Here is a 24779-nt window from a genome sequence, read left to right on the forward strand (position 1 = left end):
TATTGATATCTCTCCCGGCAGTCTTGATTCCAGCTTGTGTTTCTTCCAGCCCAGCGTTTCTCATGATGTACTCTGCATATAAGTTAAATAAGCAGGGTGACAATATACAGCCTTGACGTACTCCTTTCCCTATTTGGAACCAGTCTGTTGTTCCATATCCAGTTCTAACTGTTGCTTGCTGCTCTGCATACAGATTTCTCAAGAGGCAGGTCAGGTGGTCTGGTATTCACATCTCTTTCAGAATTTTCCACGGTTTGTTGTGATCCACACAGTCATTGAAATTCTTCCTTAGATAGTTTCTTAACTATTTAGGAGTCCAGTATATCCAACGCATGGAATACTTCTGCGTTTCTTCATCCTGAATTCTCCTCAGGGTTCCCTGTCATTGGGGGACTTCAGTGACTAACGGCTTGATCCTTGTGAAACTGGAATGCCAGGCAATAATGTTTTCTTATGTTCATACTAAAATAATGTGTCTTGGTTATTAAGTTTAAAATTCAGCTAAATTTGTCTTCCTAGCCAGAAAAAAAGATAAAAATTAAACAGGGAAGAAGTGGGCTTTTTCCTAAATACCCCATGAGTATAGATGGAGGCAGTGGTTGCCTTGACAATTACGAGAAATTTGCTTTCCACAGGGAAACAAATGAAGCAAGAAAGCAAGAGGAAGTGAAATTATTAAGTAATCTGAGGTTTAACAGGGGTTTCTAAGTTTCTTACATAGTAAGACACCTGCTTAGATGTAACCTATGTGACCAAGACCGGATGTTTTTATTTATGACAATAATGAATTGAATGTGGCTGGGCGGGGCTTGCTACCTCTGAATATGATTCCAACATGAGTCAGGGCCACATGGCAATTTATTTATTTCTATTTTCCTTTCGTCATAAATCTTTGTTATCCTCTGGCTTCATGATGTAATGTTAGTATGCAGATTCTCAAAGGGGGTGGTCATTACCAAATTGTGATGGATTATTACAGAGTCATCCAAGTTTCTTTTCCATCTTCTGTCTCACCAGAAGTCCAGCATGGTGTGGCCAAGCTCTCTGTTCAGGACATTATGAACCTGAAACCAAGGCGTCATATGGACTGAGATTTTTGCCTGGAGGCTCTAGGGGAAAATTATCTTCCAAGTTCATTGGTGTAGTTGGCCACATTCAGTTCTTTGCGGTTCTTCTAAGACTGAGGTCCACTTTGCTTGCTGGCTGTTAGCCAGGAGCTATTCCCAGTAACTAGAGGCTGCCCTTAGCCCCCTTCTGCATGGCCACCATTACCAGTTCGCAACGTGGAAAGCCAGACAGTTTTCAAATGTCCCCTTCTTCAACTCACCAGAGAAAATGCTCTACTTTTAAAAAATATTTATTTATATTTAAATATAAATAAATCTGCCTGCAATCCCTGGGTTGGGAAGATCCCCTGGAGAAGGAAATGGCAACCCACTCCAATATTCTTGCCTGGAAAATCCCATGGACAGAGGAGCCTGGTGGGCTACAGTTCATGGGGTCGCAAGAGTTGGTCACGACTTAGTGACTAAACTACCACATTTATATTTACTTATTTATTTATTTATTATTGGCTGCCCTGTATCTTCGTTGCTGCATGTGGTCTTTCCTCTAGCTGTGGCAAGCAGGAGCTACTCCCTAGTTGTGGTGCTTGCTCTTTTTATTGTGGTGGCTTCTCTTGTTGCAGAGGTGGGCTCTAAGGCACCCTGGCTTCAGTAGTTGCTGCACATGGGCTCAGTAGTTTTGGTGCATGGGCTTAGTTGCCCCGAAGCATGTGGGATATTCCCAGACCAGGGGTGGAACCAGTGTCCCCTGCATTGCAAGGTGGATTCTTAACACACTAGATCACCAGGGAAGCCCCACAATGCTCTACTGTTAAAGATTCCATATAATTAGGTCACGTCCATCCAGATAATCTCCCTACCTTAAGGTCACCTCTTCCTTGTAACAACATAATCACAAGCAGAAAGTTCATCAGATTCACAGTCCCGGGGATTACCAGGGAATGCACAGCCTGTTGGTGGGATATTTGGGGACCATCTGAGAATTTTGTTGACCATACCACTACCCATGAAAGTTTATCAGAATGGGGAGTATATTTTGAAAAGAACCCCAAAACAAAGAACATCTAAGGTTTTTCTTAGTACTTTCCCCCACATTCTCAACCCTTTCTTTAATGGAATTAAACTTGAATTATTCACAATTACATAATTAGTTTCATTCATTGTGATTTATATGACTAAATCCAATTCTTCCAGCACGGCTCTGAATTTCCATTGGTTAGACAATGATGGTGGCAAGTGATTAGCATGTGTGGGTTATCCTTGCTGGCCAGTGAGTTCATTTTGGGCTAATTTAGATAAACCATTAAATAACAATAAAATATTTTTTTGGAGCTCTAACAATATCCAGCGATGTCTGTATTATTGCACTAGAGTTTTGTAAGATGCTACCTACTGTTGGAAAAGACCCTTATGCTGGGAAAGATTGAGGGCAGGAGGAAAAGGGGGTGACAGAGGATGAGATGATTGGATAGCATCACTGACTCAATGGGCATGAATCTAGCAAACTCCTGGAGATGGTGAAGAACAGGGGAGCCTGATGTACTGCAGTCCATGGGATTGTAAAGACTTGGAGATGACTTAGTGACTAAAAAACAACTTTCTATTGGGGGAAAGTGGGTAAAAGGTGCATGGGATCTCTTTGTTACTCTTACAACTGCATGTGAACCTACAAATTTCATCTTAAAACTCAAAGTTTAATTTAAAAAAACTATCCTTTTTTTTTTTTTGTGGCACATTAAATTCAGGTGCCAGCTATCTGGAATATTGGGGCATTGATTTTGCTTTTTCCAGAAGAAAAAGATACATGAAAGGGGAGCAAGATAGAATTAGAAAGGATGTTTGGAATATCCTAAGTGAGGAATCTGATCAAAAGCTCTAGATAGGCTCTTCCCAGCTTAAGTCAGCTGAGTTTCTAGATCAGCTTCTAAATTTTACAGAGTGAGTAAATTATCTATTCATGCTTTGGAGTTTGTGCGTTGTTTAGAATATTGGAAATCCAAAGGTTTCCCTAAGTTTCCATTATATTATGCAGAGGATCAGATGTATTAAGCAAAAATATTGTGACTTTTATAACCACATAAAAGAGAATGATTAAAAAAAAAGAAAAAAGGTGTGAAGCACCCAAAGAGCAAGGAATGTATTTTCTCCTAGACACTGTTTCTGTGATTTCAGTTACCATCACCATGCGATGCACCCATAAATATATTCTTCTCTGTGGATAGACTAAATCCTAGGTGAGAAGAGAAAAGAGCTGAAATGAGTCTTTGATTCTGTTCATTATGATTTTTACCATAAAAGTATTTGAAAGAACTATTATGTTTTAGCTTGTTATATAATGAAGCTTCAAAACAAAAGTATCCTATGCTACGAATGATATCAATCTCTTACTTATTTCTCTATTTGACCCCAAGCAAAAAATTTTTCAGTTAAGTTCCAGATGCCATTCACCAGCTATTTTCTCCTCACATCTTCGTTAAAGATGCACCATCACTCCAAGCCTGTAATAATTGAAGTCATTAACTAAGATGTCCGCACTCTGCTAATCTCTGCTTATTTTTCACAAAATTGCTAATCTTCAGGGAACATCTCAAACCATCATTTCTCTTTCTGAGTCAGAAAAACAGAAAGTGGAGAAAGTTATGGATGACAAGGACTCTTGGAAGATTAGACTTTAACATGGGCCATGTGACCAACTCTCTTTTATAGACAGATCTGATACACTGTCATTAAAATTCAAGGCACCTCAAAGCTGTATGGTCTAAGGAAAGAGTATGAAGGATGCTTTTGTCTTTATATGTTTCTCTACATCATGAAAATTTTTGCATGCATATGTTCAGTTCAGTTCAGTTGCTCAGTCGTGTCCGACTCTTGGCAAACCCCATGAACCGCAGGACGCCAGGCCTCCCTGTCCATCACCAACTCCCGGAGTTTACCCAAACCCATGTCCATTGAGTCAGCGATGCCATTCAACCATCTCATCCTCTATCATCCCCTTCTTCTCCTGCTCCCAATCCTTCCCAGCATCAGGGTCTTTTCCAATGAGTCAACTCTTTGCATGAGGTGGCCAAAGTACTGGAGTTTCAGCTTCAACATCAGTCCTTCCAATGAACACTCAGGACTGATCTCCTTTAGGATGGACTAGTTGGATCTTCTTGCAGTCCAGGGGACTCTCAAGAGTCTTCTCCAACACCACAGTTCAAAAGCATCAATTCTGCAGTGCTCAGCTTTCTTCACAGTTCAGCTCTCACATCCATACATGACTACTGGAAAAACCATAGCCTTAACTAGATGGACCTTTGTTGACAAAGTAATGTCTCTGCTTTTTAATATGCTGTCTATGTTGGTCATAACTTTCCTTCCAAGGAGTAAGTGTCTTTTAATTTCATGGCTGCAGTCACCATCTGCAGTGATTTTGGAGCCCAGAAAAATAAAGTCAGCCACTGTTTCCCCATCTATTTGCCAAGAAGTGATGGGACCAGGTGCCATAATCTTAGTTTTCTGAATGTTGAGTTTTAAGCCAACTTTTTCACTCTCCTCTTTCACTTTCATCAAGAGGCTCTTTAGTTCTTCTTCACTTTCTGCCATAATAGTGATGTCATCTGCATATCTGAGGTTATTGATATTTCTCCCAGCAGTCTTGATTCTAGCTTGTGCTTCATCCAGCCCAGCGTTTCTCATGATGTACTCTGCATATAAGCAGGGTGACAATATACAGCCTTGACGTACTCCTTTTCCTATTTGGAACCAGTCTGTTGTTCCATGTCCAGTTCTAATTGTTGCTTCCTGACCTGCATTCGGGTTTCTCAAGAGGCAGGTCAGGTGGTCTGGTATTCCCATCTATTGAAGAATTTTCCACAGTTCATTGTGATCCACACTGTCAAAGCCTTTGGCATAGTCGATGAAGTAGAAATAGATGTTTTTCTGGAACTCTCTTGCTTTTTTGATGATCCACGGATGTTGGCAATTTGATCTCTGGTTCCTCTGCCTTTTCTAAAACCAGCTTGAATATGTGGAAGTTCACATGGCTGAATGCATGTGTTGGGGAGGGGAAAATTTCTACTTCTCCCTTTCTTGTGTTCTTGTAGCTGGAGTAATAATAAAATTGAGACAAGACTGATTCATAGGAGAAAAAGGAACATATTTTAATTCATGCACATTGTGGTCCCATAGAAATGACACCTAAGAAGTGGCAAAAACAGGCAACTTTTATACTTTTTATACAAAGAAACAATAAATTTGTGAGGAATTGACTGGACAAAGAAACTTAGGTTTGGGGCACCCAATTAGTGAAGAATCTGAACTGAATTTGGGTTTTGGGTAGTAAATTTTACAAGTCGCCAGGTTTATTTACACAGGCTTCTCAGCCCCAATTTCCTACCTCAGGAGATAAGAATGTCCTTCTGCCTCCAGGTGAAAGGAGGGCATCTTTCACATGAGACATTTATTCCCTGCTTTCAGGGAGACAGAGAAGAGAGTCAGAGTGGCCCTCTTGCATTGGCCATTTCTTTAGCAACTTTAATTCAAAATAATCAATATGCTATTGAGGTACATTTTGGAGTGATATAGTCTGAACCCCAATACATGTAACACTTCAATTGAAAGAAGCTCACCTTTCAAGGCCCTAAGTATAAAAAAATAAACTTTTTAAATGGTATCATTTTAAGTATCAAGTTCAATTTGCAATGAAAGAGGATACTGGGTCATGATAGTGGTTCCTGACTGTTAGGTGGACTTTGGAAACTTTGGAAACAATTAAGGCAAGAAATTTCAGTGACAGACTGTTTCCGCCCTGCTGGAATGCTGGCTATGTCTACCATAATAGAGCCAATCTACCCCACCATAGGATGGCGCACATTCTCAGGAGACTTGAGACCCCGTAGTTAACAGCCAGTGTCAAACCCCCAGTCTTGCAAATTCCAGCGTTCTTGCAAGAAAAGCCATTCTTGCAAATATGCAGCTGCATGAGTGGTTCAGCAAAATTGACAGAGGAGCCATCCAACCAACTCATAGAATTGGCATAAGAATTCCTTGCTGTAAAGTCACTGGGATTTGGGGTGCTCAAAGCAGATTGGGACAGTTGAGGAAGACTTCATGAAACTCAATGTTTTAAAAAAGAAACAACAGTCCCAAAATAGAGTCATTTACGCTAAGTCCAGGTCACCAAATCAAGACTTAATACCTAACCTAAATGCTGTCTCAACTCCCTTGGAATGTGACCTTTAACCAGTCAGCCTGGAATTACCTGTCAGCACTAATGGAAGCAATTTGGCCAATAGGTACTTTCTCTCCCCTTAGAAAGGTGATCCTGTCTGAAACTTCATTGTTTGTTAATAATTTTCTGTTTCTACCCCCTTTCTGTCTTTAAAAACCTTTCCTTTTCCATAACTCAAGGGAGCTCCTATCTGTTTACTAGATGGATGCTGCCTGATTCATGGATTGTTAATAAAGCCAATTCGATGCTTACATTGACTCGGCTGAATTTTTGTTCCTTAAAAATATTACAAAACTAAACTCATTTTTCTTGATTTTCATTTTCCCCCTTTTCTAGTAATAGTGCCTTCATTTCTGTTTCCTCATGTTTCGAAACTTGAGGCAGGCTTTTTCTTTCATTTTATTTCCCTCTAATGTGCAGAGCTACGTCTCATCAATTCTTCCTTAATAATTTCCGTCTCTCCTTTCCATTGACAGTTACCATGTTTATGCTAATTTAATAGCTAAAGCACAGCAATGATTCTTTGGCCTTCAGCAGTTCAATTTATCCTGAATCCTCATGGAATTTTCATTTAGTAAAATATTGCTCTAGTTATGCCTCTTTCCTCCAAAAAACCCTTAGATGGCTTCCTTTGCTGACATAACAATGTTCTTGCTCCTTCGCTTTATTGATCAGATCACCTCCCTCCCAATTCTGGTTGCCATTTGTTGCCCTGGGTATAACATATCCTTCTTCCAAGTTATCACATTTCTCCAAAATCCCCAAATCCAGCCATAACTCTAGTCATTATTGCTAGACTATTTCATAAGCATTCTTTCTCCAATAGTTTTGTTCTTGATTTTTTTCTCAAAGGAATCCCCACTGTCTAGACCTTGCTAATCCTCAAATTGCCAGCTCAAATCTATCTTTAATGTGAGGCTTCTTCCCTGACTTTTCTCAGATTCCTTAACACCTTTAATATTTTGTCCAAGTCATTAAGTTAACACCCAAAAGGTGGCTCAGTGGTAAATAATCTGCCTGCAATGCAAGAGACTGCTTGCTATGCAGCAGACGTGGGTTCAATCCCTGGGTTGGGAAGATCCTCTGGAGAAGGAAATGGCACAGCAGTCCAGTATTCTTGCCTGGGAAATACCATGAACAGAGGAGCCTGGCGGGCTACAATTTACAGGGTCACAAAGAGTCGGACATGACTTAGTGACTAACCAACAACATGTAGTCATTTATTATAGTTAATATTTTTCATGTGTAATAAATGTTTCATCCACACACCTGAACTACAAACTTCTGGAGATCAAGGTCCATACCTTACACCTTGTATAAGGATAAAGCATCGTCAGTAAATAGTAACTGATGCTGAAGGAAGCAGTAAGATTTGCACAAGTGGGGAGAGAAAGGGCATTCTAGAGGAACAAGAGAGACAAGAAAATATGCACTTCTTGTTCCAGAGACTAGAAAGATGATATCAAAGAAAGGGTCAATTTAATTCCCTAACAACAGCAATGATAAAAGCAGTGCTCAACTATCCTTCTTTCACTTGCTTACTTTTCTCCAAGGCACATTGGGGCTCATTTTTGCCTCAGGACTTGAACACTTGTTGTGGAAAATATGATCACCAAAACAGAATTTTAAAATTACTTTGTTGTTTGCAAAGGGTGTGTTACAGGAAGGAAAGAGGCGGAGTGTTCACTAACCGTAGGCAAATTACCACCGAACCCCAGTTCCTTAACATATAAAATGACAAGATCTATTTATACCTGCCCCACCACTCCCCACCAGCCTTTCTTCCCCAGAGTTGTCTTGTGGCTTAGCGTGAGGAAATGCCTCCCTAAATGATCAGGGTGGCGGAAGAGAGGGCCCTGTAGTCAAAAGTTCTAAAGAGCTCTTTAAAAGGGGTGGTGTTTGCATAAATTTTAAAGTGTCATGCAGTTCGTCCAATAAAACACTCAGGAACCACTATTTACATGAGCCCTTAAATTCTCTAACAATCGATATGTAGTGGTGTCACCATTCAGCAAATTCATTGAGTAGGTAAACAAATACTGTAATCTCATGCAAGTATATTCACAACAAAGAATAATAAGAATTATTTTAAATAGAATAACTTGAAAATAGCTCTTTATGTTAATGCCTCTTTCCTCCAAAAAACCCTTAGATGGCTTCCTTTGCTGACATAACAATGTTATGTTATGCAACAAATAGCTCTTTATTCTCTGAGTGCCAACTATGAGAAAAACACTGTGCTAGGGGAAACATGCCTCACAATAAAACATATGAAAAATTTATATACAGAGAAGTCTTATGAGGTGGCTCAGCTGGTAAAAAATCTGCCTGCAATGTAGAAGAGACCTAAGTTCCTGGGTCAGGAAGATCCTCTGGAGAAGGGAATGGCAGCCCATTCCAGTATTCTTGTCAGGAGAATTCCATGGATAGAGGAGCCTGGTGGGCTACTATCCACGCAGTCACAAAGAGTTGGACGCAAAGAGCAACTAACATTTTCACAGGCAGAAATATACCACCCAGGCAGCACAGTGGTAAAGAATCTGCCTGCCAATGCTAGGAAACACAGGAGACATGGTTTCGATTCCTGGGTTGGGAAGATGTCCTGGAGAAGCAAATGGCAACCCACTCCAGTATTCTTGCCTGGAAAATTCCAAGGACAGACAATATGCTGTGAGAATATTGACCAATCGAAAGCTGGTTGGGCAATATTAATGCTTTCATGAAAAAAATATTGTGAGCAGTTCACTTTGTAATGTTGACATGATCAACAGGAAGAGATCACAATTTTATTTCTGTGTCCTCTGAATAACAGCCTCAATATACATAAAGCAAAAAAAAAATTGATAGAACTGTAATGGAAAATAAATTAATCCACAATCATAATAGTTTATTACAGAGAAGCTAATTTCTTTACCATCCCTTCTCCCCCTACATCATTGCATTGTGTATTCCCCTCCTTTTTTCCTGATATTATCTTCTAAAAGAGCTATTTTCAAGTTATTCTATTTAAAATAATTCTTATTATTCTTTGTTGTGAATATACTTGCATGAGATTACAGTATTTGTTTACCTACCTCTTAATTTCTCCTCTACTGAAATATATCCCATGAGGGCAGTGATAATGTTTCTCCTTCACCACAAAATCTTTGGTTCCCTGAACAGTTTCTGCCACGTAAAAATGTTTGCTGAATAAATGAATAGCTAAACAATAGTTAATGGTTGTTGGATACTTTTGTGTTCCAGAAACTTTTTTTTGAAAGAACTATTTACTTATGGCTGTGCTGGGTCTTAGTGGCTGCTCCTGCTTTTCTCTAGTTGCAGAGGGGGCTACTCTCTTGTGGTACAAGGGCTTCTCATTGCAGTGGCTTCTCTTGTTGCAAAGTACGGGCTTTAGGGCAAGGGGGCTTCAGTAGTTGCGGCTCCCAGGCTCTAGAGCACAGGCTTAGTAGTTGTGGCCCATACGCTTAGTTGCTCCATGGCATGTGGGATCTTCCTGGACCAGGGATAGAACCCGTGTCTTCTGTATTAGCAGGCAGATTCTTTACCACTGAGCCACCAGGGAAGTCCCTCCAGAAAGTTTAAATGCATTATTGAAATGCTCCCAATAATTCTTAATTTTATAGAAATCCTTAGTTTTTACAGCATAAGTAATTTACTCAGTCTCAAACAGTAAATGAGGAGTTAAAGATTTAAATCCAGGGCTATTGTCTCCTTGCAAGTCCTTAGCAGTTCATCAAACTTGAGAATACAACAAAAGTTCTTCTTACACAGGGACATGACATTTTATTCATTTAATAAAAATACACTGTATTGCCTACTGTGTGTAATGTGCCAGCGATGGAATGATGAGGCAGAAATGGACAGTGCTTGATTTCACAGGGCTTATTACCAGAGGGCTTTAAACAACTACTCCCCTAATTAATTATTTAGTTACAATTATTTTAACATCAGAAGGGGTAACTTAAAGCACTACACAATGCTGAACTAATCTGGGAATGCAGGGAAGGTTTCTTTGAGAAAATGCCAATTGTGTTGAAATTAATTCCTACTCATCTTTCAACTTCAATGTCTTGAGCACCCTAGACACAGAATGAGTAAAATAATTCATGGTAGACTTAATTTTAAAAGAAAACATTTTATTAATTCTATATTATTTCTTGTAGAAGTGAAAATATTTCTAGGTTCTTGGGCTGGTCTAATAATTAAATAAGACAGAATAACAGGAGAAAGACACATTTAAATGCATATGTACAGGAGCCCCTCAGAGACAATGACATTCAAAATCGGTCAGAAAATTGAGGCTAATATAAGGCTGTGTCCTCTTTAGCTAAGGAGACACAGGTAGGGGCCTGGGACTTCAAAGGGAGGAAGACAAGTTACCGGAAGATGAGAAAAGTTTGGCTTGCCACACACAAGTCTTTCAGGTAGAGAAGTCATCTCTGGTAATAACTCTCTGTCTGGGCCAGGCTCCCTATTTACAATCTTTCAGACAGTTAAGAAAAAAAGTTTTCCTTAAATCTGCTGGGTCTTGATTGCTTTCAGCTTAGAATAATCCACATATGCCAAAGAGATACCTTTTGGGGTGATGTATTCTGCTCCTCTTCACTCTAAAATACAAAGAGTTAAAATAGCTATGACACTGTGATTAAATACTTGATAATATTATCAAATTTCCTGTAAATTAAACTTTAGCTGTTTCAGAAATGTTCTCAGAGGTGATTTGTTAATGTAAGGGTCTAATTAGGATGCATACACTATGTTTGGTAGAATTGTGTCTTAAATCCTTTAAAATATATAACATTTTGCTGACTTTATTTACAATAATTTTGTTGGAGAATTTGAGTCACTTGTTCTATAGAATTGTCCTTATTTTAGATTTTCCTGATTGCATCCCCTTTGTCACCTGTATTTTCTGTAAAACTGGTAATTACGTATAGAGATTTGATCAGATTCAGGTTCAATTTCTTTTGGCAGGAATACTTCACAGGTGTCATACACATCCTATGGTATCAAGTTGGGAGACATATAAGCCTAATTGTTTCTCCTTTTTGATGTCTGCATCCACTGATCACCATTGCATAAATCCAGGATTTCATTAGTGTTTGTAGTCTGGTAATAATTTTTTTTTAACTTTTTAAAATTAAAGTATGCTGATGTATAATATTTTAGGTTACATGTGTACAATTATTATAAAATATTGGCCATATTTCCCATGTTGTGCAATATATAAATGTAGTAGCTTGCTTTATACCTAGTAGTTTGTACCTCTAAATCCCTACCCTTAAGTTGTTCTTCCTCCCTTTCGTCTCCCCACTGGTAACCAATAGTTTGTTCTCTATATCTGTGAGTCTGCTTCTTATTGGTTATATTTACTAGTTTGTTGTACTTTTTAAGATTCCACATATAAGCAGTATCATACAATATTTGTCTTTCTCTGACTTAGATCACTTAGCGTCATACCCTCCAAGTCCATCTTTGTTGCTGCAAGCAGCAAAAATTTCAGTCTTTTTTATGGCTGAGTAGTTTTTCATTGTAGGTATATGCCATGTATTCTTTATCTGTTCATCTGTTGGACACTTAGATTCATTTCATATCTTGGCGATTGTAAATAATACTGCTATGAACATTGGGGTGCATGTATCTTTTCAAATTAAAGTTTTTGTTTTCTTCTGGTATACACCCAGGAGTGGGATTGCTGGGTCATATGGATAGTTCCATATTTAGTTTGAGAAACTCCACACTGTTTTCCACAGTGGCTGCACCAATTTATATTCCCACCAAGTGTAAAAAGCGTCCCCTTTTCTTCACAGCCTCACCATGTTATTTGTGTTCTATTTGATGATAGCCATTCTGACATTGCTGATATCTTATTGTGTTTTTTCTTAATTGATGTATAGTTGACTTGAGTCAGACACAACTGAAATGGCTCAGCACGCAACGTTGTTTTAGTTTCTAGTGTACAGCAAAATGATTCAGCTAGATACATATATTTTCCTTTACAGTTTATTATAAAGCATTGAATATAGTTCCCTGTGCTATACAGTGCAGACCAGTAATATCTTAATTTTACTATTCTTTTATTTATGAACTGGAATATATCTATAAAGAAAAACTTTCCCTTATAAATTATTCCCTTAGGTTATCTTGAGGTGAAATTCTTCTAGGAAAAGCAAGATAATACTTTATTCATTCTCTTTATTTAGTTTCTGTTCTCAGAATAATGTGTTTGTTTCCTAGCATTCTCCAAAGGGAACAATGAGGCTTTTTATTCTGTTGCTGTAAATATCATTATGAACACTGGATTTTTACACATCTGATGTGTTCCAATAAAATATACATGCTATTAAATTTGATGTGGCCCCAATAATATATATATATGCACACATATATTCAATATGTATATTATTACCAAAGATTTGATCATATAAAACAGATTAAGATTTCTTTGCTGTTATTTTTCTCCCTAGGATACTTCGCAGTAGAGATATATAGATGAACTTCTGGTTGTAAAGACATTTTGAATCATCTTTTTTGTGTGTGGTTAATTTACCGTTTTTCTCTTTGAGACCCACAGACTGTAGCCTGCCAGGCTCCTCTGTCCGTGGTATTTCCCTGGCAAGAATACTGAGTGGGTAGCCATTTGTGTCTCCAGGGTGATCTTCCCGACCCAGAGATTGAAGCCAGGTCTCCTGCATTGCAAGCAGATTCTTTACCATCTGAGCTACGAGGCAAGCACCTTCTATATAATTAGATTTGCCTTATTTTGATTTCAATTAAAAATTTTTTTTGTACTTTGCTTTGTTTCCAAAGTCTGTGCCACAGAATAAAGTACTTTTCTAAAAAGGCTAGCTTCTTTCCTATCTTCTCTCTCTCCTCACAGGTAACCATTTTTATTAGTTTTCATTTATTCTTTGCTTCAAAATAACATATGTGAATACTTTTCTCTTTATTATTATTCCTCCCCTTCCTTGGAGAAAAGATACTTGGTGGTTGTTTTTTTTTTCCCCTCAACTTGATTGTTTTCAAAACATGCTTTGTTTTTTCATGCTTAGCCTGTATATCCTGGTAATTGTTCCTCAGTAATATATAGATATAGTCGTTACTCATTTTACAGTTGCATACTATTCATATTTAAATATGCAAATGACATAATACTTTATTCAGCCTCTCATGATTTTCAGTCTTTTTCATGATAGGCATATGTGTTCTTAGTCTTTTGCTGTTACAAAGAGTGCTATCATTAATAGCCTTTTGCACACAATCTTCTGTGTTTTTGTTAGTGTTTCTTTGGAATATGTTTCTAGAAGTGAGATTTTTGCATCAAACAAAAATTCATTTTTAATTGTGCTAAATATCCCCACATTCTTCTCCACGTGGATTATGTTTTGGCATTCCCACCAGAAATGTATGATATATCTGTTTCCCCACAGCTTTGCCAACAGAGTGTTTGTCAAGCTTTTGGGTTTTTTCCTACCACATATATAAGAAATGACAATTCATTATGGTATGATTTGCATCTTTTAAAATTATGAGCATCTTTTTATATGCTCAAGGACCATTTGATTTTCTTTTTTTTTTGTTTGCCCCTGCACTGCACAGCTTTTGGGATTCTAGTTCCCAGACCAGGGATTGAACCTGTGCCCTTGTCAGTGAAAATCCTAATCACTGGACTGCCAGAGAATTCCCTGATTTTCTCTTTTCAGGTGGTGCAGGGTACAGAATCTGCCTGCCAATGCAGGAGATGTAAGAGAGAGATGTGGGTTTGATCCCTGGGTCAGGAAGATTCCTTGTAGTAGGAAATGGCAACCCACTCCAGCATTCTTGCCCGGGAAATCCCACAGACAGAGGAGCCTGGCAGGCAAAGGCCCATGGATCACAAAGAGTTAGACGTGACTGAGCATGCATGCACAGGATGGACATGAACCATCTGTTTATATTTCTTAGTCATTAAGAAAAACCTCTTTTCGAAGCTCTTTATACCCCAGAGCTATTAATCCTTTTTCTGTGATATACGTTCCAACTACTATGATGTGAGGAACATGTTCAATTTTTCCTTTTCCATACAACTATTCAGTTATCTCAACATTAATTATTAAGAAATGGAAAATGGTATTGTTTAAAGGAGACCAATGCAGTTGGAATAGGCCAGTGGGAGGGAGGGTCATGACAATTAAGCTGGTAAAGTTGGGCTTCCCTTGTAGCTCAGTCAGTAAAGAATTTGCCTGCAGTGCAGGAGACCGGGGTTCGATCCCTGGGTTGGGAAGACCCCCTGGTGAAGGAAATGGCAACCCACTCCAGTATCCTTGCCTGGAAAATCTCATAGACAGAGGAGCCTGGTGGGCTTCAATCCATGGGGTTGCAAACAGTCGGGCCTGACTGAGTGACTAACACTTACTTACTTAAAGTTGGTAGGGCCAAATCACATAAAATCTTACAGTATAGTTTAGAAATTTTGGTTTTTTTCTTTGTAGCAGTAGACAGACATTCAATAGTAATATATATCAGGGGATGTTTGAGCAAACTTCCTTTGGCTAGGTGTGGTGGTGGTGGGTCAGTTTCTTTACCCAAGTGGGAGTGAAGACAAGCCACAGGAGTTAAGTAGGAACTAAGGTCCCAAACACAAGCTGGAATCAAGATTGCTGGGAGAAATATCAATAACCTCAGATATGTGGGTGACATCACCCTTATGGCAGAAAGTGAAGAAGAACTAAAGAGCCTCTTGATGAAAGTGAAAGAGGAGAGTGAAAAAGTTGGCTTAAAGCTCAACGTTCAGAAAACTAAGATCATGGCATCTGGTCCCATCATTTCATGGGAAATAGATGGGGAAACAGTGGAAACAGTGTCAGACTTTATTTTTGGGGGCTCCAAAATCACTGCTGATGGTGATTGCAGCCATGAAATTAAAAGACGCTTACTCCTTGGAAGGAAGGTTATGGCCAACCTAGATAGCATATTTAAAAGCAGAGATATTACTTTGCCAACAAAAGTCCATCTAATCAAGGCTATGGTTTTTCCAGTGGTCATGTATGGATGTTAGGGTTGGACGGTGAAGAAAGCTGAGCACCGCAGAATTGATGCTTTTGAACTGTGATGTTGGAGAAGACTCTTGAGAGTCCCTTGGACTGCAAGGAGATCCAATCAATCCATCCTAAAGGAGATCAATCCTGGGTGTTCATTGGAAGGACTGATGTTGAAGCTGAAACTCCAATACTTTGGCCACCTCATGCGAAGAGCTGACTCATTGGAAAAGACTCTAATGCTGGGTAGGATTGGGGGCAGGCGGAGAAGGGGACGACAGAGGATGAGATGGTTGGATGGCATCACCGACTCGATGGACATGGGTTTGGGTGGACTCTGGGAGTTGGTGATGGACAGAGAGGCCTGTCGTGCTGCAATTTATGGGGTCGCAAAGAGTCGGACACGACTGAGCGACTGAACTGAACTGAACTGAAGGTCCCAAGGTACGTAGTTGAATTTATTCTTGGAATATTTATTCAGATCCCTACACCAGCTGAGTTTTGTTGTTCCAACATGGTCCCCATAGGTATTGCTAAAATTTCAACTGGTTGCATCTGAATTGCAGTAGCTGTCTGCATGTATGTTGCCTGTAATGTATGAAGCTACTTTATCCTGTGGGAAGCAACTCGACCGATAGCAGGTCTAGAAATCCTTTATGCAACTGTTTGGAACAGACTGCATGCGTCTCTTATCACAGAGAGCTGTACAGGGGTACTAGCCATAGATTAGGTTCACTTCTGTACTTCCCATCAATTGCAGTAATTAGTAACTGCCTTACTTGTTAGCATTCCTCCTTTAAATAGCCCACATGAGTTCAGCCTAGAAGCTGAATCTTGCTCATGACAGATTTTAGTAAATATATATCTCTAGCTTTACTTTTCAAGATACATTGGAACATTATTGGACATCTCCTCTAACAATAGGAAAATACTGGACATTAACAAAGGGGTTGAGAAATTTATACCATGTAATTCAATTAATGTCACATTCAATGTCTCTGTGAAGATAATGGCCTATAGGATCAGAAAAACTCTATTAATGTCACCTAACTGGCAAAGGAAAAATAATCTGCATCAGAGGAAATACAGCGGCTGAGTTAAAACTTTTAAGGGTCAGTATCTAACTTGTATATGACTTCCCAGGTGGCTCAGTGGTAAAGACTCAGCCTGCCAATGCAGGAGACGTGAGTTCAATCCCTGGGTCGGGAAGATCCCCTGGAAAAAGGAATGGCTACCCACTCCGGTATTCTTCCCTGGAGAAAACCATGGATAGAGGAGCCTGGTGGGCTACAGTCCAAGGGGTGGCATAGAGTCAGACAAAACTGAGCACGCATACACAGGAGGCAATCTAACTTGTATAACTTGTAATGAATTGTGGTGAACTGGGATCTATTTCAGTCTGTAGATACTGAAACAAAACAATTCATTTGAGCAACAATCCCCTTGAAATGGAACAATCTAGCATTAGGTGATAGGGTAACACAGGTGGAAAGTCATGGTTTGGCTTTAAACAAACCCATCAAGGCAAATATTAAACTAAAAACCCACTTCTGATCTCCCTAAGTTCTGAACATTTTTACTTTCTTATAAAGAAAAGTCTCTGACAAGAAAAAAGGGATGTCACCTAATCTTTGGCAAAAAATTCCCCTAAAATAGAGTGATGCAAATAAATATATTTGCTATTTAAAAACATCTCTTTGGTGGCTTCATAGATTAAAACAAGAGTGGAAGTGGGGTTACCAGACATCCAGGTGATAAATAGTGAAGGAAGTAGATGGATTTGAGAGATGCTTAGAAGTTAAAAGCCACAGGACTTGGTAATTCTTTGAGTGTCAAGGGTAAGAGGACGAGTCCAAGGTAATTATCAATTGTGGCTAGAGTTTTCCAGAAAGATCTTAAATGGACATAAATGGAAAACCTCTAGGCTTTGCAGTACAGGCACTAATAAAGGGAGCTTGTCACAGTAAGAAATAACAAGCTTGTCAAAATAAGAAAGTCAAGGCCTTTAACCTGCCCATTACACCTGGGTGACATGGCTCATTGAGTGCATCGTTGGTTACTAACACCAAGCAATGTGTTCCACTTCAATAATCGAACAATCTGGAGAACATCTCACTCAATGTGGTGAGGATGCCCACCATCATGACTTTATGAGATTCAAAGGAACCAATGGGAAGATGATCCTACTTAGCTGCCTATTTGGCTCATTTTTATGCTACACTAAGTTTGATTTACTGCTTTAGAAGTAAATCAGCGCAAAAGTAACCGAACCGAGTTCAAGTTATCATTTGTATCCCCCCTCAATCTTAAACCAGTGAGCCTCTGGCTTGAGCGCTTGACTAGGCATCAGGTGATGCTATTGTTAGAGTTGGGGGACTATAGCGGAAGAGAACTGGGTCTTTTATTTTGTTGTTGTTGTTGTAATTGCTATTGCTGTAGTTCCAGGAGAGATAAGGAAAATAAGTTCCATTTTAGATATGTTGACTTTAAGGTCACTTTGATATTCCAAATGGAAATAGGAATTAGGCAGTTGTATCTATCAGTCCAGTGCCCAGGAGAAAGTTGTGAACTACAGATAAAAAATGTGAGATTCCTTAGCTAAACAAATGGAAATGGAAATTATGAGCTTGAGTGAGATCACCTAGGGAGAGAAGTTAGAAGAGGAGCAAGAATGGCACACTGAGAAGAACACATCATTTGTTATGGACTGAGAGTAAGCTGAGAAGACAGATGTATATAGCAGAATAGGTAAGAGAAGCTTGGAGGACTATTTCAAGCTTGATTGACTGTCAAATGCTCTTGAGAGTCATGTAAAACGTGAACTGTCCACTGGATTTAGTGAGAAAAGTTTATTGGTGGCCTCAGTGAAAGCTGTTTTGGTAGTGGTAGCAAAAGCCAGATAGAAAAATTTTCCGGAGTGCCTGGGAGGTGAGGAGAGGACACCACATGTAGACAACCCTTGAGAAGCTTAACTTTGAGGTGATGGAGAGAGATGAAAGGATTTTAGGAAGTCAGGAAAGAGAGAGCAATGTAGTAATACTGTTACTTAAATTTAATTCCACAAGTATTTTCTTGATCACATGAAGGGCAGGGAACTGAGAACTGAGAGATGAGTGAGCAGAAAGCAGTCCTCAAGTTGCTCAAAGTTGAATGGAGAGAGACAAGCCAATAATTATGTATATGGACAGCGCAATATTACATGTATTAGATGCAGTGGTAGCATAGTATGTTTATTACGAAGGAGAACCGGGAAGACATCTAAGTCACATTTAAACTGAGTCATGAATTCTTTAGGTTGTCCCTGGTAGCTCAGTTGGTAAAGAATCCGCCTGCAATGCAAGAGACCCTGATTCGATTCCTGGGTCGGGAAGATCAGCTGGAGAAGGGATAGGCTACCCACTCCAGTATTCTTGGGCTTCCCTGGTGGCTCAGACAGTAAAGAATCTGCCTGTAACGCAGGAGACCTGGGTTTGATCCCTGGGTTGAGAACATCCCCTGGAGGATGGTATGGCAACCCACTCCAATATTCTTGCCTGGAGAATCCCCATGGACTGTAGCCTGCTAGGCTCCTCTGTCCATGGGGCCACAAAGAGTCGGACATGATTGAGCGACTAAGCACAGCACACACATGAATTCTTAAATGTTTTCTATGATGACCATCTCAGAAAGGCATTTCAAGCAGAGAGAAAAGCATCATTTATTGGAAAACTACATGTAGCCTTTAAAGAACAAGGGTTCTTGGAATGGCATTGTCTAGATATAAATCCTGCCTCTAAGTTACCAGCTCTATGACTTTGGGTAATCACCGTGTGTTTGCCAAGCCTCAGTTTCCTCATCTATAAAATGAAAACTGATAATTACTATCTCAGGTTTTTAGGGAGGCTTAGAAGTTGAGATGTGCTGACTGTTGCACATCAAATATTCAACATACATTAACTCTGGTTATTACGGTAGGATCTAAAATGTAGAAAGTGTGAGAGGGTATGAAGCTAAAGGGGTAATCAGGAAGCAGATCATGATGGATTTGTCAGGAAAGTCAGTATTGTTCCCAGAACTAATTAAAAGAAACCAGTGTAATTATTAGAAGAGAAACTGAAGTCAGATTTAATTCTGCTAAAAAAAAATCTTCAGGAAGCATCTTAATTATAATCTCCTGTTGATAAGCCTAAGGCAACAGCTATGTAGAAGTACCTCTCAGGCTACTAATTAGGAGGCTGAATGGCTAATCTCTAATTGTGCAATTTACAAATTTTTTTATTACAACATCCTGTAACATAATGCATTATTTTTCCATTAAGATTGTCACTAAACTTCATTTATCTAATTCTCCTCTTTATATATATTTTTTGGTATTAAAAAATGATAGTATAGCTACATTTTGATTTCAGTAAAAAAGCTATTTCACCTCTACCATTGAAACAAAATAAAACAAACCAACATTAGCTGATCATGTACTTACTGTAGTTGACCTTGAGAGTACTGTAAGGGCATTTTAAGTGTAGAGTTACACTCCACAAAAACTGCAGGTAGATTTAAGGAAATTTGCATTGAAACTGTTGCCTCTATTCATTTGTCATAGTTTGGATGGATAAAGGTTTCTATAGTTCCATCTTTTAGATTTTAATTTTGAGGTGGTCTTTCTCTTTTTGGGAGGGGGGTTCAACTTCTCACTTACATGAACAGCATTCCTTCTGTAAAGAAATTTTTGCTTTGAAAAGATAATTCTGGGTCACCACTATCTAGTATACTTAATTTAACCTGTTGAGTATTTTTTTTTTATTGAGGTGAAACTAACATATAACACTATATTAATTTCAGGTACACAACATGACTATTTGCTATTTGTATACACTATGAAGTGGTCAACACAGTAAGTCTAGTTACCATCCATCACTATACAACTGACCACTTTCACCATTTTGCTCACTCTCATCCCTCTTGTCCTCTAATCATCAGTTTTCTCTGTTTAATCTATGAGTTTGGTTTTGCTTTGTCTGTTCTCTGTTCATTTCTTTTTTAGATTCCGCATGTAAGTGAAATCATACGGTACTTGTCTTTCTCTGACTTATTTCACTTAGGATGATACCCTCAAGGTCCATTCATGTTGTCACAAATGGCAAAATTACCTTGTTTATGACTGACTAGTGTTTCATTGTACATACATACACTGCATCTTCTTTGTCCATTCATGTATCACAGGACATAGGTTGCTTTCGTATGTTGGCTATTTTGTAAATAATTCTGCAATTAAAATGGATGCATCTTTTCAAATTAGTGTTTTTGTGTTCAGAAGACAAATATCCATAAGCTTGACCATATCATAGTTCAATTTTTAATTTTTTGAGGAATCTCCATAATGTTTTCCATAGTGACTGTACCAATTTACACTCCCACCAGCAATGCGCATGGACTCCCTTTCTCCACATCCTCTTCAACACTTGTTAACTTTTGTCATTTTGAGAGTAGTCATCCTAATGGGTGTGTGTTGACATCTCAAGGTAGTTTGATTTGCATTCCATGATAGTGGTGTTGAACACCTTTTCATGTGCCGGTTTACCATCTACATGGCTTCTCTAGAAAAATGTCTATTTAGATCCTTTGCCCATTTTAAAATCAGATTATCTTATTTACTATTGAGTTGTTTGAATTCTTTAGACATTTTGGATACCAACCCCTTATCAGATATATGATTTGCATTTCTATTCAGTAGGTTGCCTTTTCATTTTGTGGGTGATTTCCTTTATTGTGCAGCTTTCTAGTTTGATGTAAGCTCATTTATTTTTGCTTTTGTTGCCTTTACTTTTGTGTGCAGTGTGCAGTTGTGTCTGACTCTTTGCAACACTTTGACTGTAGCCTGCTAGGCTCCTCTGTCCATGGGGTTTTCCAGGCAAGAATACTGGACTGGGTTACCATTCCTCCTCTGGGGATCTTCCCGACCCAGGGATCGAAACTGCCATCTCCTGAATTGCAGGTGGATTCCTTTACCCGCTGAGCCATCGGGAAAGCCCTAAAAGGCTTTGCTTTTGGATTCAGTCTAAAACTTTAATGCCAAGACCTCACTGCCTATGTTTTCTTCTAGAGGTTTTATGGTTTCTGGTCTTATATTTAAGGCTTTAATCCATTTTAAATTAATTGTTGTGTGTGGTGTAAGATAGTGGCCTAGTTTCCTATGTTGCATGTAGTTATAAAATTTTCCACTGTATATTCTTGGCTCCTTTATTGTAATTGACCATATACTCGTGGGTCTATTTATTGCTTTCTATTCTGTTCTACTAATCTGTGTGCCTATGTTTATGAAACATCACACTCTATAACTTTGCAGTATAGTTTGAAATCAGGGAGTGTGATACCTCTTTCTCAAGGTTGCTTTGGCTATTTGTGGTGGTTTTGTTTTTGATTCCAAAAAAGTTTTAGAATTGTTTCTTCTAGTCCCGTGGAACATGGCTTTGTAATTTTGATAGGGATTGCACTGAATCTATAGAATGCTTTTGGTAATATGGACATCTTAACAACAGTAATTCTTCCAATGTATGAGCATGGAATATTCTTCAATATTTTGTGTCTTCTTTCATCAATGCCTTAACAGTTTTCAGTACACAAGTCTGTCATCTCTTTGGTTAAATTTATTTCTAGATATTTTATTTTTTGATAGTTGTAAATGGAATTTTAATTTCTCTGATAGTTGGTTATTAGTTTTAAAGAAAGCAATAGGTTTCTATATATTGATTTTGTATCCTGCAACTATAGAGAATTCATTTGTTAGTTTTAACAGTTTTTTCCACGGAGTCTTTCTTTATACTACTGCTACTGCTAAGTTACCTCAGTCGTGTCTGACTCTGTGCGACCCCATAGACGGCAGCCCAGCAGGCTCTGTCGTCCCTGGGATTCTTCAGGCAAGAACACTGGAGTGGGTTGCCATTTCCTTCTCCAATGCATGAAAGGGAAAAGTGAAAGTGAAGTCGCTCAGTCGTGTCTGACTCTTAGCAACCCCATGGACTGTAGCCTACCAGGCTCCTCCATCCATGGGATTTTCCAGGCACGAGTATTGGAGTGGGGTGCCATTGCCTTCTCCTTTCTTTATACAGTATTACATCATCTGTAAATAGTGAGTATTACTTCTTGCCTTCCAATTTGGATGCCTATCTTGTTGAGTATTTTCAAAGTTAAAAATATCATCTTGATATCTTCATTTGGAATTTTCCACTCCTGATGAATCCCAGTGGTATAATCTTTCTATTGATATTGCTAACGCTCATTCTGGCATTTAACATGGCATGCATTGTTAACGTTGCTTTTGATACTTTCATGGAGTGATTTGTGTTACCTCATGTGTGTGTGTTTCAATTTCTCTAATCTTTTTCTGATAGTCTGAGCTTATAAATTAGGCTTCATTTTAGCAAGTTTATGTATATACGCAATTGGGTTGAGTCTTCAAACTATTTAATCAAGCACGTCCAATTAGCTGAACATAATTTCCTATGGTGTCTGTATTAGTTGTTCAGTCGTGTCTGACTCTTTTAGTCCCCTGACTATAGACCACCACGGAGAAGGCAATGGCACCCCACTCCAGTACTCTTGCCTAGAAAATCCCAGGGATGGCGGAGCCTGGTAGGCTACAGTCCATGGGGTCGCTAAGAGTCGGACACAACTGAGCGACTTCACTTTCACTTTTCCCTTTCATGTATTGGAGAAGGAAATGGCAACCCACTCCAGTATTCTTGCCTGGAGAATCCCAGGGATGGCGGAGCCTGGTGGGCTGCCGTCTATGGGGTCGCACAGAGTCGGACATGACTGAAGCGACTTAGCAGCAGCATAGACCACCTGGCTCCTCTGTCCATGGAGTTCTCTAGGCAAGACTACTGGAGTGGGTTGCCATTTCCTTCTCCAGGGGATCTTTCCAACCCAGGGATAGAACCCAGGTCTTCTGCATTGTAAGCAGATTCTTTACCATCTGAGCCACCAGAGAAGCCCAATTTCCTATGGTAGGAGGTCCTGAAATTCTGGCAGAATTATAGATTTTTAGGTTTGTAGATGCTTAATAACCACACTGAAACGAACTAAGAGTGGAGGGCAAATTCCTTCAAGAAGTTATAATAGTGTCAGGGCAGGGGCAAGCTACAGCAGCTGAGCTCTATAGCCATTGGTTAGCACCACAATGGGCTCCTCCCCCAAGCAATTGACAGGGAGCAACCGTCAACCCGCAGCTGTTACTGGTTCTGCTCAGCGACTGGACTTCCCTGGTGGCTCAGACCCGTCAAGAATCTGCCTGCAATATGGGAGACCCAGGTTCCATCCCAGGTTCAGGAAGATATTGTGGAGAAGGGAATGGCTACCCACTCCAGTATTCCTCCCTGGAGAATCCCATGGACAGAGGAACTTGGCCCGCTACAGTCCATGGGGTCGCAAAGAGTCAGACACGACTGAACGACTAACAGAGTGGGCCCCTCTCCCATTTCTGTATAAAAGGAGCCTGAATTGAGATTAAGCAGAGGTAGCTTTTTGAGGCCTTAGTCGGCCATCTTCTCAGTGTGCTAACTTTCCAATTAAAATCGTTATTTCTTGTTCCAACAACTCGTCTCCTGATTTATTGGCCCGATTTAGGGCCAGCATAACCAGCCTGAGATGACCTAAGAGTACGGGGCAAATTCCTTCAAGAAGTGCCTTTGGATTTCAAAATTTTTCCGTCCAAAATCTACCTTAACATCTGTAACCCAGTACACGTGTATATGACTGAATAAAGAATATTACTATAGACTATTCGACTATATTACTCCAATACTTACTCGACTATCCGAGAGGTTCCTGAAATTTCTCACTCTATTTCATATAAAACAAAAACTGTAGCCCTCCAGGTAGAAACCAGTTAAGCTGATTTCACGAACTACTAAAGGGTCGTTAAAGGCAGACTGAAACCGCTCCTCTATCCGTCTCTGCTACTGCCCGGTCTCTCCTGGCCCTTTGGAAACGCGGCGCTGGCAGCCGGGAAGGTAACGGCCCACGGAGAAATTACGAGCCGCATCTGCGGTCCGCCGTTGGCGGGTATACCGGCTTCCTCTCCGGAAGCAGCTGGGCTCCAACCTACAGCCCGCACTCGGTGGATGATGCGGAACTCCACCAGTTTCCCTACCCTCCGCTTCCTCGAAGTCCTTCCCGCCTCTCATCTGCTCTCAGCCAATTTCGCATCTCCTCCGCGAGGTGGGCCGAGCGCCGAGCAATCGATGCCTTCTCCCCGGCCCCGGGAGCCGCCATTTTGGGGGGAGGAGAAACACTAGTAAGGGCGGCAGCGGCTCAACGGGATGTCGACTGGCTTCTGCTTCTCTTGCCAGCGCTGTGGAGCTCGGGCAGAAGACTCCATCGGGGCCACTCCTCCGCCTGCCTCTCCGGAATGAGGCCTAAGTTCCCGCACCGGAAGGCCCTCTTTCTCCTCCAAGAGTAAGTAACACCAGGCGGCGCAGCGCGCCCCCGCGCGCCGTCCTCGGTCAGTTA

General features: G+C 39.9%; 1 protein-coding gene and 2 long non-coding RNA genes across 30 annotated transcripts in view; 2 read left to right on the forward strand and 1 right to left on the reverse strand.

The window, feature by feature from the left end:
• Positions 1-2778: 2778 nt before the first annotated feature.
• LOC145547159 (uncharacterized) lies at positions 2779-24774 on the reverse strand. Of its 2 annotated transcripts, none has more exons than XR_014083593.1 (3): positions 24077-24774; positions 10851-10883; positions 2779-5149 (listed from the first exon to the last, which is right to left on the reverse strand). It is a non-coding gene; the product is annotated as an uncharacterized LOC145547159 (long non-coding RNA). The 2 variants fall into 2 exon arrangements; XR_014083594.1 differs by lacking the exon at positions 2779-5149 and adding an exon at positions 10396-10758.
• LOC145547160 (uncharacterized) lies at positions 20062-23861 on the forward strand. The gene is made up of 2 exons (XR_014083595.1): positions 20062-22131; positions 23091-23861. It is a non-coding gene; the product is annotated as an uncharacterized LOC145547160 (long non-coding RNA).
• C2CD5 (C2 calcium dependent domain containing 5) overlaps positions 24541-24779 on the forward strand; it is a 93255-nt gene continuing 93016 nt past the window's right edge. For all 27 annotated transcript variants that reach the window (XM_081595986.1, XM_081595964.1, XM_081595967.1 and 24 more), the window contains exon 1: positions 24541-24725. The gene's annotated coding sequence lies outside the window, so the exon portion shown is untranslated. The remainder of the gene's footprint in view (positions 24726-24779) is intronic.

Source organism: Giraffa tippelskirchi, chromosome 4 (assembly GCF_054371585.1).
Source record: "Giraffa tippelskirchi isolate mGirTip1 chromosome 4, T2T-mGirTip1v1.2.pri, whole genome shotgun sequence".
In the NCBI taxonomy this organism is placed as follows: domain Eukaryota; kingdom Metazoa; phylum Chordata; class Mammalia; order Artiodactyla; family Giraffidae; genus Giraffa; species Giraffa tippelskirchi.